This window comes from Oncorhynchus kisutch, linkage group LG6 (genome assembly GCF_002021735.2).
Source record: "Oncorhynchus kisutch isolate 150728-3 linkage group LG6, Okis_V2, whole genome shotgun sequence".
NCBI classification, from domain to species: Eukaryota; Metazoa; Chordata; class Actinopteri; order Salmoniformes; family Salmonidae; genus Oncorhynchus; species Oncorhynchus kisutch.
Window position 1 is genome coordinate 57,692,026 of NC_034179.2, and position 12,110 is coordinate 57,704,135.

Here is a 12,110-nt window from a genome sequence, read left to right on the forward strand (position 1 = left end):
TTTTTATACAGTGTTTAAAAAGAGTATAACTTCTACGATTTGGACTACTTCACCAAAGATATTTATAACTAACCCAAGATCGTTTACAGTGGGAGAAAATGAAGCATTATGGTCAGAACAAGCAAGGAGGTGGGCAAAGCCAAGTATGAGCTAGCAAGATCCTATTGGCGCATTGTAGTATGGATTTGCATATTTCCGTTAGGGAATGCCTCCTTAAGTGTGCACAATCTCAGTTTGACCTTGCAGTCCTGCTAAACAACAAATGTAAAACTTTGGGAAAGCATCAAGTCTCCAAAATGTAGTGCACTATAATCGTAACAAATTATTGTAGCTTTGGTAACTGAAACATTTGAGATCAGATGTTTCATTGATGAAAACATTTGCAGAATATCGGCCCAGTTTCACTCAGTTCCATCCTCTACCACTACCCTCGACTAGACTTTCTCTCACTACCATAGTTGGTGATGAGAAACCCCTATCTGTCTGACTTCACTGTTAGTTTTATATTAGTTTGTTTGAGAATAAAACCATTGGAATGGAGGTAGCCTATTAAAATCACTTACAGTTTAAGTCGGAAGTTTACAAATACCTTAGCCAAATACATTTAAACTCCGTTTTTTAAATTGTTTAACTTGGGTCAAACGTAGGTTGGGTGAATTTTTCAGTTCTGATCACAAATGTTTTATAGGATTGAGGTCAAGGCTTTGTGATGGCCACATCAATACCTTGACTTTGTTGTCTTTAAGCCATTTTGCCACAACTTTGGAAGTATGCTTGGGGTCATTGTCCATTTGGAAGACCCATTTGCGACCTCACTGATGTTGCTTCAATATATCCACATAATTTTCTTGCCTCATGATGCCATCTATTTTGTAAAGTGCACCAGTCCCTCCTGCAGCAAAGCACCCCCACAACATGGTGCTGCCACCCCCGTGCTTCACGGTTGGGATGGTGTTCTTCGTCTCCTTCCTGAGCGGTATGATGGCTGCGTGGTCCCATGGTGTTTATACTTGCATACTATTGTTTGTACAGGTGAACGTGGTACCTTCAGGTGTTTGGAAATTGCTCCCAAGGATGAACCAGACTTGAGGTCTACAATATTTTTTCCTGACGTCTTGGCTGATTTCTTTTGATTTTCCCATGATGTCAAGCAAAGAGGCACTGAGTTTGAAGGTAGGCCTTGACATACATCCACAGGTACACCTCCAATTGACTCAAATTATGTCAATTAGCCTATCAGAAGCTTCTAAAGCTATGACATAATTTTCTGTTATTTTCCAAGCTTTTTAAAGGCACAGTCAACTTAGTGTAGGTACACTTCTGACTCACTGGAATTGTGAAACAGTGAATTATAATTGAAATAATCTGTCTGTAAACAATTGTTGGGAAAATTACTTATGTCATGCGCAAAGTTGATGCCCTAACCGACTTGCCAAAACTAGTTTGTTAAAAATACATTTGTGGAGTGGTTGAAAAATGAGTTTTAATGACTCCAACCTAAGTGTATGTAAACTTCTGACTTCAGCTGTAGAATGAATTTGTTGCCATCCTAAGGTCATGCACTACTCATAAAACATGAAGAACCTTTCTTGTTCAGAAACATAAACTTTCTCATACTGCCATACCGTCCCAAAAAATGTATACTTAGCAAGAGAGTTGACCTCAACCCATATTTAACACTGCTGCAGACTTCCATTGAAGGTCAATAAGGGGAAGTTTGGAACCCAGAAGATCTCTCTCATAATTGGCCTCTACTCGCAGCAAGTTGACTGTTACTAGTAGTGTGAGTGACATGGTGATAAAGTCAGTTGTGTTAAAAACGGGGGCACGTGTACGTTATTTATATTTAACCTTTATTTAACTAGGCAAGTCAGTTAAGAAAAAAATATTATTTCACTATGACACCCTTGCCAAACCCTCCCCTAACCCGGATGACGCTGTGCCAATTGTGCACCGCCCAATGGGACTCCCGATTACGGCTGGTTGTGATACAACCCGGGATTGAACCAGGGTCTGTAGGGACGCCTCTAGCATTGAGCAGTACCTTAGACTGCTGTGCCATTCGGGGCATCAAGGATTCTTATGCACACTCGTACACACAGTCTAGACACACTAAGTGTTTTCTTGTATTGTGCGTGTCACCTTTCTGTGTCCCAACATTTCTGAATATGTACTAATAGGTTATTAGCGTAGAAAGAGCTTGGATTCTGGTTATGATTGGATTCTGGGGTTAGCAGCAATTGACAAAACATGAGAAAATAACTAGGCTCTTTCCAAGCATCAGTAGCCTGTTTTCATATGGAACTGAATTGCTGTTGGTGTTTTTTTTATTGAACTGTAGTGTACTAGATGGCAATTGCATTTTATGTGGAGAGATTTAATGGGTAGCTTACATGATTTTGATCAAACGCAAATCACTTGGTGATTTATTTAGGGAAGGATGGGGCAGAGATAGGGGGAGGAAGGGCGAGAGGGATGGATAGTGGGATGGAGGGAGAGTTTGAAGAGCAGAAGAGAGCGTCTTCCATGTGAGTTCCCCTGAGACGGTCTGTTTTGATGAGCAGAATATGAAGCTAGCTTTCGTGTGTGGCAGTCGTGAGGTAGGACAATCCCCCACCCGCCTCAGCTTGACCCCACTATGACATCTCTCTCCTCCCTCCCAAATATCTGCTGAGAGGAACAGAAGCACTCCGTCTTCCTGCAAAGGGAGTGAAACCAGACTACTCAGCTTTTGGAGGAACATTCATATTTAAAAGCCCATTGTACAAGTACATCAGGTTAGCTTTTTCTTTTTGGTCTTAAAATCAGTTTTTCGTGTTGGGATTTTCAGAGTATTTCAGAGGTAAAAAATGATCTGTCAATGGGGGATGTCTGTCACGCTCTCTCAGGATACTGGATGCTGGCCACTGGCCTCTCTGCCATTGCTTATCCTCGTAAACAAAGCAATTAAGTCTCAATAGAAAACAAATATACTGCACCACACACACACACAGACACACACGCGACGTGGTGGTAGATGAATGGCCATCTGGCCACAGGAGCTGAGAGGGAGGGAGCATTTAAATGATGCATTAGCAATTATCTGATGGACCTTTCAGCCCAGTGGGGGGTGATCCCCAAGTATTGTTAAGATGGGAGGTTCTGTCAGTTTTTTAGAGATTACTATTTATTTTCTGGTTACATGTGGTGCAGAGTGGGCAACCTAGTGCGTGTCCTTATTCCCCTTTACCATTTCCAGCCTTGTGTGTCGTGCGCGGCGTGTGACATTATAGTCCCCAACCCCCACCCAGCTGTTATAGCAGCCTATTATTCAGGAGGTGTGTGTAGAAAAGGAAGGAGTCTATTGTGTGATGCTGTCGACGTTCCTTTGGATCGCCAATAAACCTCTGGGCTTTGATCAAATGTTTCATATGAGGCAACAGTATAGAATGTCACCTTCTTATTTGAATAATAATGATGCGTGTGAAGGGTACAGAGGTATAAATACCCCCCCCCCCCAAAAGGCTAACCTCCCGTGTTATTGGTAATGGTGAGAAGTTAGAATGTCTTGGGGGGGGGGGGTATGATCTTAGTGCCTCTATTCAGGATTTTTTGTTATCATGGTAGCATCCACATGATTGTGGAAGTGATCAGAAACCTATTCTATTCTTATTCAGAATAAAAGGGACTCCAAAATGACATAATACATTATTTACCATTCATTTCTATTGAGCACAACATCTGAAACACATCTAAAACAAACTGCAAATGCATCCAACAAGTTTGTAGTCACAAGCTTGATGTAGCACTCATCATTGCGTGCTAGGAATATGGGATCAAATAGTAAACGACTTTAGCACACACAGATGTGAATTTTTTCCAAATACTTATGCCACCTTCCAGTAATGGGACTAGATATAGAAAGTGCTTACATTTCTAAACGGCAAAACAGATATATTAGAAAATGCCCTCAAATAAAAGGTGACATTCTGTACTGTCGTCTCAAATGAAACATTTGATCTCAATTCAAATGCTGGAGTATAGAGCCAAATTCTAAGTTTTAGCTTCACTGTCCAAATAAATATGTATTATCGGCTGCTGTTTTACGGGCTCCTAACCAACTGTGCTTTTTTTTTCTTCTTCCCATTGTAACTTATTTTGTACATAAAGTTGCTGCTGCTCATCTCTTATGACCTGAAAAGAGCTTCTGGACATGGTAACATCGATTACTCACCTTGAACTGGACTAAGATTTTTTTCTGGTGCGCAATGTCTAATATTAAAGAAGTCACAAGGTATTGCTCGCCTAAGGTAGAGTACCTCATGATAAGCTGTCTACCAAGAGTGCTCATCTATTATTCATAGCCATTTATTTACCACCACAAACCGATGCTGGCACGAAGACCGCACTCAACAGGCTGTATAAGGCCATAAGCAAACAAGAAAATGCTCATCCAGAAGCGGCACTCCTAGTGGCGGGGACTTTAATGCAGGCAAACTTAAATCCGTTTGACCTCATTTCTACCAGCATGTCACATGTGCAACTAGAGGGGGGAAAAAAAACTCCACCACCTTTACTCCACACACAGAGACCTATACAAAGCTCTCCCTTTCCCTCCATTTGGCAAATCTGACCATAATTCTATCCCCCTGATTCCTGCTTACAAGCAAAAAACTCGAGCAGGAAGTAACAGTGACTTGCTCAATATGGAAGTGGTCAGATGACGCAAATGCTACGCTACAGGAATGTTTTGCTAATACAGACATTTCCGTGATTCATCCAATGACATTGCGGTATAAACCACAAGTCACCGTCTTCAACAACAAGTGCATTGACGATGACGTCCCCACAGTGGCCGTACGTACATATCCCATCCAGAAGCCATGGATTACAGGCAACATCTGCACCGAGCTAAAGGCTAGAGCTGCTAGCTTTCAAGGAGCGGGACACTAATCCGGACGCTTATAAGAAATCCCGCTATGCCCTCAGACGAACCATCAAACAAGCAAAGCATCAATACAGGACTAAGATTTAATCATATTACACTGGCTCTGACTCTCGTCGGATGTGGCAGGGCTTGCAAACTACTACGGACCAAAAGGGAAACCCAGTGACGCGAGCCTACCAGATGAGCTAAATGCCTTTTTATGCTCACTTTGAGGCAAGCAACACTGAAGCATGCATGCGAGCACCAGCTGTTCCTGGACAACTGTGTGATTACGCTCTCCGTAGCCGATGCGGATTACCAGGACGTGTACTCAGAGCATGCTCAGACCAACTGGCAAGTATCTTCACTGACATTTTCAACCTCTCACTGACCTTGTCCGTAATACCTACATGTTTGAAGCAGACCACCATAGTCCCTGTGCCCAATAATGCGACGGTAACCTGCCTAAATGACTACCGCCCGGTGGAACTCATGTCGGTAGCCATGAAGTGCTTTGAAAGGCTGGTCACGTCAACACTATCATCGCGGATACCCGAGACCCACTCCAATTTGTATACTGCCCCAATAGATCCACAGAAGACGCAATCTCAATCTCAATCGCACTCCACACTGCCCCTTCCCACCTGGTCAAAAGGAAAACCTATGTGAGAATGCTATTCATTGACAACAGCTCAGCGTTCAACACCACTATTGCCCTCAAAGATTATCACTAGGCTAAGGGCCATGGGACTAAACAACTCCCTCTGCAACTCGATCCTGGACTTCCTGACGGGCCGGCCCCAGGTGGTAAGGGTAGGCAACACAAAACAAATTCAAATGGCTCTTCTGTGAAGTTGTGACTTGCGACATTTTTTTATTTTTAAAAATTTATTTCACCTTTATTTAACCAGGTAGGCTAGTTGAGAACAAGTTCTCATTTCCAAGATAAAGCATAGCAGTGTGAACAGACAACACAGAGTTACACATGGAGTAAACAATTAACAAGTCAATAACACAGTAGAAAAAAAGGGGGAGTCTATGTACAGTGTGTGCAAAAGGCATGAGGAGGTAGGCGAATGATTACAATTTTGCAGATTAACACTGGAGTGATAAATGATCAGATGGTCATGTACAGGTAGAGATATTGGTGTGCAAAAGAGCAGAAAAGTAAATAAATAAAATCAGTATGGGGATGAGGTAGGTGAAAATGGGTGGGCTATTTACCAATAGACTATGTACAGCTGCAGCGATCGGTTAGCTGCTCAGATAGCTGATGTTTGAAGTTGGTGAGGGAGATAAAAGTCTCCAACTTCAGCGATTTTTGTAATTCGTTCCAGTCACAGGCAGCAGAGTACTGGAACGAAAGGCGGCCAAATGAGGTGTTGGCTTTAGGGATGATCAGTGAGATACACCTGCTGGAGCGCGTGCTATGGATGGGTGTTGCCATCGTGACCAGTGAACTGAGATAAGGCGGAGCTTTACCTAGCATGGACTTGTAGATGACCTGGAGCCAGTGGGTCTGGCGACGAATATGTAGCGAGGGCCAGCCGACTAGAGCATACAAGTCGCAGTGGTGGGTGGTATAAGGTGTTTTAGTGACAAAACGGATGGCACTGTGATAAACTGCATCCAGTTTGCTGAGTAGAGTGTTGGAATTTTGTAGATGACATCGCCGAAGTCGAGGATCGGTAGGATAGTCAGTTTTACTAGGGTAAGCTTGGCGGCGTGAGTGAAGGAGGCTTTGTTGCGGAATAGAAAGCCGACTCTTGATTTTATTTTCGATTGGAGATGTTTGATATGAGTCTGGAAGGAGAGTTTGCAGTCTAGCCAGACACCTAGGTACTTATAGATGTCCACATATTCAAGGTCGGAACCATCCAGGGTGGTGATGCTGGTCGGGCATGTGGGTGCAGGCAGCGATCGGTTGAAAAGCATGCATTTGGTTTTACTAGCGTTTAAGAGCAGTTGGAGGCCACGGAAGGAGTGTTGTATGGCATTGAAGCTCGTTTGGAGGTTAGATAGCACAGTGTCCAATGACGGGCCGAAAGTATATAGAATGGTGTCGTCTGCGTAGAGGTGGATCAGGGAATCGCCCGCAGCAAGAGCAACATCATTGATATATACAGAGAAAAGAGTCGGCCTGGGAATTGAACCCTGTGGCACCCCCATAGAGACTGCCAGAGGACCGGACAGCATGCCCTCCGATTTGACACACTGAACTCTGTCTGCAAAGTAATTGGTGAACCAGGCAAGGCAGTAGTCCGAAAAACCGAGGCTACTGAGTCTGCCGATAAGAATATGGTGATTGACAGAGTCGAAAGCCTTGGCAAGGTCGATGAAGACGGCTGCACAGTACTGTCTTTTATCGATGGCGGTTATGATATCGTTTAGTACCTTGAGTGTGGCTGAGGTGCACCCGTGACCGGCTCGGAAACCAGATTGCACAGCGGAGAAGGTACGGTGGGATTCGAGATGGTCAGTGACCTGTTTGTTGACTTGGCTTTCGAAGACCTTAGATAGGCAGGGCAGGATGGATATAGGTCTGTAACAGTTTGGGTCCAGGGTGTCTCCCCCTTTGAAGAGGGGGATGACTGCAGCAGCTTTCCAGTCCTTGGGGATCTCAGACGATATGAAAGAGAGGTTGAACAGGCTGGTAATAGGGGTTGCGACAATGGCGGCGGATAGTTTCAGAAATAGAGGGTCCAGATTGTCAAGCCCAGCTGATTTGTACGGGTCCAGGTTTTGCAGCTCTTTCAGAACATCTGCTATCTGGATTTGGGTAAAGGAGAACCTGGAGAGGCTTGGGCGGGGAGCCGCGGGGGGGCGGAGCTGTTGGCCGAGGTTGGAGTAGCCAGGCGGAAGGCATGGCCAGCCGTTGAGAAATGCTTATTGAAGTTTTCGATAATCATGGATTTATCGGTGGTGACCGTGTTACCTAGCCTCAGTGCAGTGGGCAGCTGGGAGGAGGTGCTCTTGTTCTCCATGGAGTTTACAGTGTCCCAGAACTTTTTGGAGTTGGAGCTACAGGATGCAAACTTCTGCCTGAAGAAGCTGGCCTTAGCTTTCCTGACTGACTGCGTGTATTGGTTCCTGACTTCCCTGAACAGTTGCATATCACGGGGACTGTTCGATGCTATTGCAGTCCGCCACAAGATGTTTTTGTGCTGGTCGAGGGCAGTCAGGTCTGGAGAGAACCAAGGGCTGTATCTGTTCTTAGTTCTGCATTTTTTTAACGGAGCATGCTTATCTAAAATGGTGAGGAAGTTACTTTTAAAGAATGACCAGGCATCCTCAACTGACGGGATGAGGTCAATGTCATTCCAGGATACCCGGGCCAGGTCGATTAGAAAGGCCTGCTCACAGAAGTGTTTTAGGGAGCGTTTGACAGTGATGAGGGGTGTTCGTTTGACTGCGGCTCCGTAGCGGATACAGGCAATGAGGCAGTGATCGCTGAGATCCTGGTTGAAGACAGCGGAGGTGTATTTGGAGGGCCAGTTGGTCAGGATGACGTCTATGAGGGTGCCATTGTTTACAGAGTTAGGGTTGTACCTGGTGGGTTCCTTGATGATTTGTGTGAGATTGAGGGCATCTAGCTTAGATTGTAGGACTGCCGGGGTGTTAAGCATATCCCAGTTTAGGTCACCTAACAGAACAAACTCTGAAGCTAGATGGGGGGCGATCAATTCACAAATGGTGTCCAGGGCACAGCTGGGAGCTGAGGGGGGTCGGTAGCAGGCGGCAACAGTGAGAGACTTATTTCTGGAGAGAGTAATTTTCAAAATTAGTAGTTCGAACTGTTTGGGTATGGCCTTGGAAAGTATGACATTACTTTGCAGGCTATCTCTGCAGCAGATCTGCAACTCCTCCCCCTTTGGCAGTTCTATCTTGATGGAAGATGTTATAGTTGGGTATGGAAATCTCTGAATTTTTGGTGACATACACCTAGTTTCCTGAAACGGGTCATATATACAGTACTAGTCAAAAATTTGCACTCACCTACTCATTCCAGGGCTTTTTTAAATTTGGACTATTTTCTACTTTGTGGAGAATTCCAAAACAGTGCAATGTCATCAAGGCAAAGGGTGGCTACTTTGAAGAATCTCAAATCTAACATTTTGATTTGTATAAAGCTTTTTTGGTCACCAGATGATTCCATATGTGTTATTTCATAGTTTTGATGTCTTCACTGTTATTCTACATTGTAGAAACTAGTTAAATAAAGAAAAACCCTTGAAAGAGTAGGTGTGTTAAAACATTTGACTGGTACTGTAAGTCTGAAGAAAAAAATAAATACATTGTTTTGCTTTGTGTGTAGATTGAGGGGAAAAAACAACAATTTAATCAATTTTAGAATAAGTCTGTAACGTAACAAAATGTGGAAAAAGTTAAGGGTTCTGAAAACTTTCCGAATGACCCCCCCCTCCCCTTTTATTTTTACACTGCTTCTACTCACTGTTTATTTTCTATGCATATCACTTTACCCCTTCCTACATGTACAATTTACCTCGACTAACCTGTATCCCAGCACAATGAATCGGTACAGGTACCCCCTGTGTATAGCCTCTTTATTGTTATGTAATTTTGTTACTTTTTACAGATTTTTTTTCCCCCATTTAGTTTATTTAGTAAACATTTTCTTAACTCTTTTTCTTGAACTGTATGGTTGGTTAAGGGCTTGTAAGTAAGCATTTCACGGTTAGGTCTACAGTATTCGGCTTATGTGACAAATACAATTTTATTTGAAGTAGGGGAGTGTACATTTCCTTATTCCCTGTAGAGTAGACCAAGCATACAGGGAAATGAATGCATGAATAATTTTTTTGACGACATCTTGACGATTTATTTGCTCCATTATGTATATCATCGGTTTGTGTATTTATTTTTATGGCCATGCACAATGACAGAATTACAATGTGAAAGTGTTTTGTTGCGCAATAGAACGTTCTAGCTCCATATCCCAGTCAGCTAAATGCGTCCTGCCTGCCTGCTTCAAAAGCTTTTCGCATTGCTGTAGGGCACTTCATGATTCATAGTCTCTCACTGTAGCCAAATTTGTCTCCCTTCTCAATCCTTAATCCTTTTAGAGGGTTTGGTATGTTATTTTTTAAACGTTTTTTCCCCCCACACAGCCAGGCACAGATGCTAGACCTAACGCCTTTGTGTTTTGTATTGTATCAGTAACGGTTTGAACTGTATAAGTCAGGGTGATGTGGTCATGGTAAAGATTTAAAATCCGCAGAGCACTTAAATTTGGTGTCGCTATTGTTTGCCACTGCTGGCCACTGTTTTTATGATCTGCTTTGAAGAGTAGTTTTAGGGGATGTGTTTAACATGGTGGGGCTATGAGGCTGTTTGATGAAACACCTGAGGGAGAGGCTAGGGGATAGGAGTGACTATATAAGCCCCCCAGTGCTGTTTCCTGAGCCCCCCCACCACACAAGGACACACATGCACACCCCTCCTTCTCACCCACTGTGTTCATCAAACAGAATTAATCAGTCTCATATTCTGAAGAATAATCTTGTTTAAAAAAAAATCCTGTCCTTCATCTCGCTGTCTCAATCTAATTCATCCCCCTTCCATTTTGCAACTTTCTGACTCCACAGGCAGTTGTCTGTCAGTCTTAGTAACACTGTAGGTGGTTGGTGTTGGTGTTGGTGTTAGTCTGATGTGACCTGTGGCTGGATAGATGTCAGAGCAGACCTTCCTTGGTGGTCTAAACTCAAAGCACCTGTCTTGATGCCAAATTACATTTCTACTTTTGAGCATCAACCCATCCAGCACAAGGTGTAGTGAGCTGAGGTCATCACTCGATCAATGGCTTTCCACTGGCTGGGTCACGGTTCTGGGTTTTCCATGTGAACACAATGAATGATGTTATCTGATTAGCTGTCCATCTCATCTAGGCCGTGATGCCTCAGTTACAGCTCAGGCCCACAGAAAATAATGAGTAGAGGAATGGATGTTGGATTGGTTTGGCAGTGTTTCACAGAGCCTGTTTTTTATTGATCTGACTCAATCACTGCCTAGTGCTCTGCTGCTCGCTTTGGCTGAAAAGTTTTAAATTGAAAAGAATCAAATCAAAGTTTATTTGTCACGTGCGCCGAATACAACAGGTGTAGACCTTACAGGCTCTAACCAATAGTGCAAAAAAGGTATTAGGTGAACAATAGGTAGGTAAAGAAATAAGTCAGGCTGATTAAGGTAGTATGTACATGTAGATATGGTTAAAGTGACTATGCATATTTGATGAACAGAGAGTAGCAGTAGCGTAAAATGGGTTGGTGGGTGGGACACACAGCAATTTAGCCAATGTGCGGGAGCACTGGTTGGTCGGCCCAATTGAGGTAGTATGTACATGAATGTATAGTTAAAGTGACTATGCATATATGATCAACCGAGAGTAGCAGCAGCGTAAAAAGAGGGGTTTGGGGGGGTGGGGGCACAATGCAAATACTCCGGGTAGCCATTTGATTATGGCTTGGTTGTAAAAACTGTTGAGAAGTCCTAGACTTGACGCTCCGGGTACCGCTTGCCATGCGATAGTAGAGAGTACAGTCTTTGACTGGGGTGACTGGGGTCTTTTTAACAATTTAGGGCCTTCCTCTGAAACAGCCTGGTGTAGATGGCAGGCAGCTTAGCCCTAGTGATGTACTGGGCCGTACGCGCTACCCTTTGAGGCCGAGCAATTGCCGCACCAGGCAGTGATGCAACCGATGTTGCAGCTGTAGAACCTTTTGAGGATCTCAGGACCCATGCCAAATATTTTTAGTTTCCTGAGGGGGAATAGGCTTTGTCGTGCCCTCTTCACGGCTGTCTTGGTGGGTTTGGACCATTCTAGTTTATTGGTGATGTGGACACCAAGGAACTTGAAGCTCTCAACCTGCTCCACTACAGCCCCGTCGATGAGAATGGGGGCGTGCTCGGTCCTCCTTTTCCTGTAGTCCACAATCATCTCCTTAGTCTTGGTTACGTTGAGGGATAGTTTGTTATTCTGGCACCACCCGGCCAGGTCTCTGACCTCCACCCTATAGGCTGTCTTGTTGTTGTCGGTGATCAGGCCTGCTACTGTTGTGTCGTCTGCAAACTTAATGATGGGTGTTGGAGTTGTGCCTGGCCATGCAGTCGTGAGTTAACAGGGAGTACAGGAGGGGACTGAGCACGCACTCCTGGGGAGCTCCAGTGTTGAGGATCAGTGTGGCAG

General features: G+C 44.1%; 1 protein-coding gene across 10 annotated transcripts in view; it reads left to right on the forward strand.

Annotated features, from left to right (window-relative positions):
- LOC109893032 (peripheral-type benzodiazepine receptor-associated protein 1) overlaps positions 1-12,110 on the forward strand; it is a 176,905-nt gene that overhangs the window by 25,308 nt on the left and 139,487 nt on the right. The window lies entirely within an intron of this gene.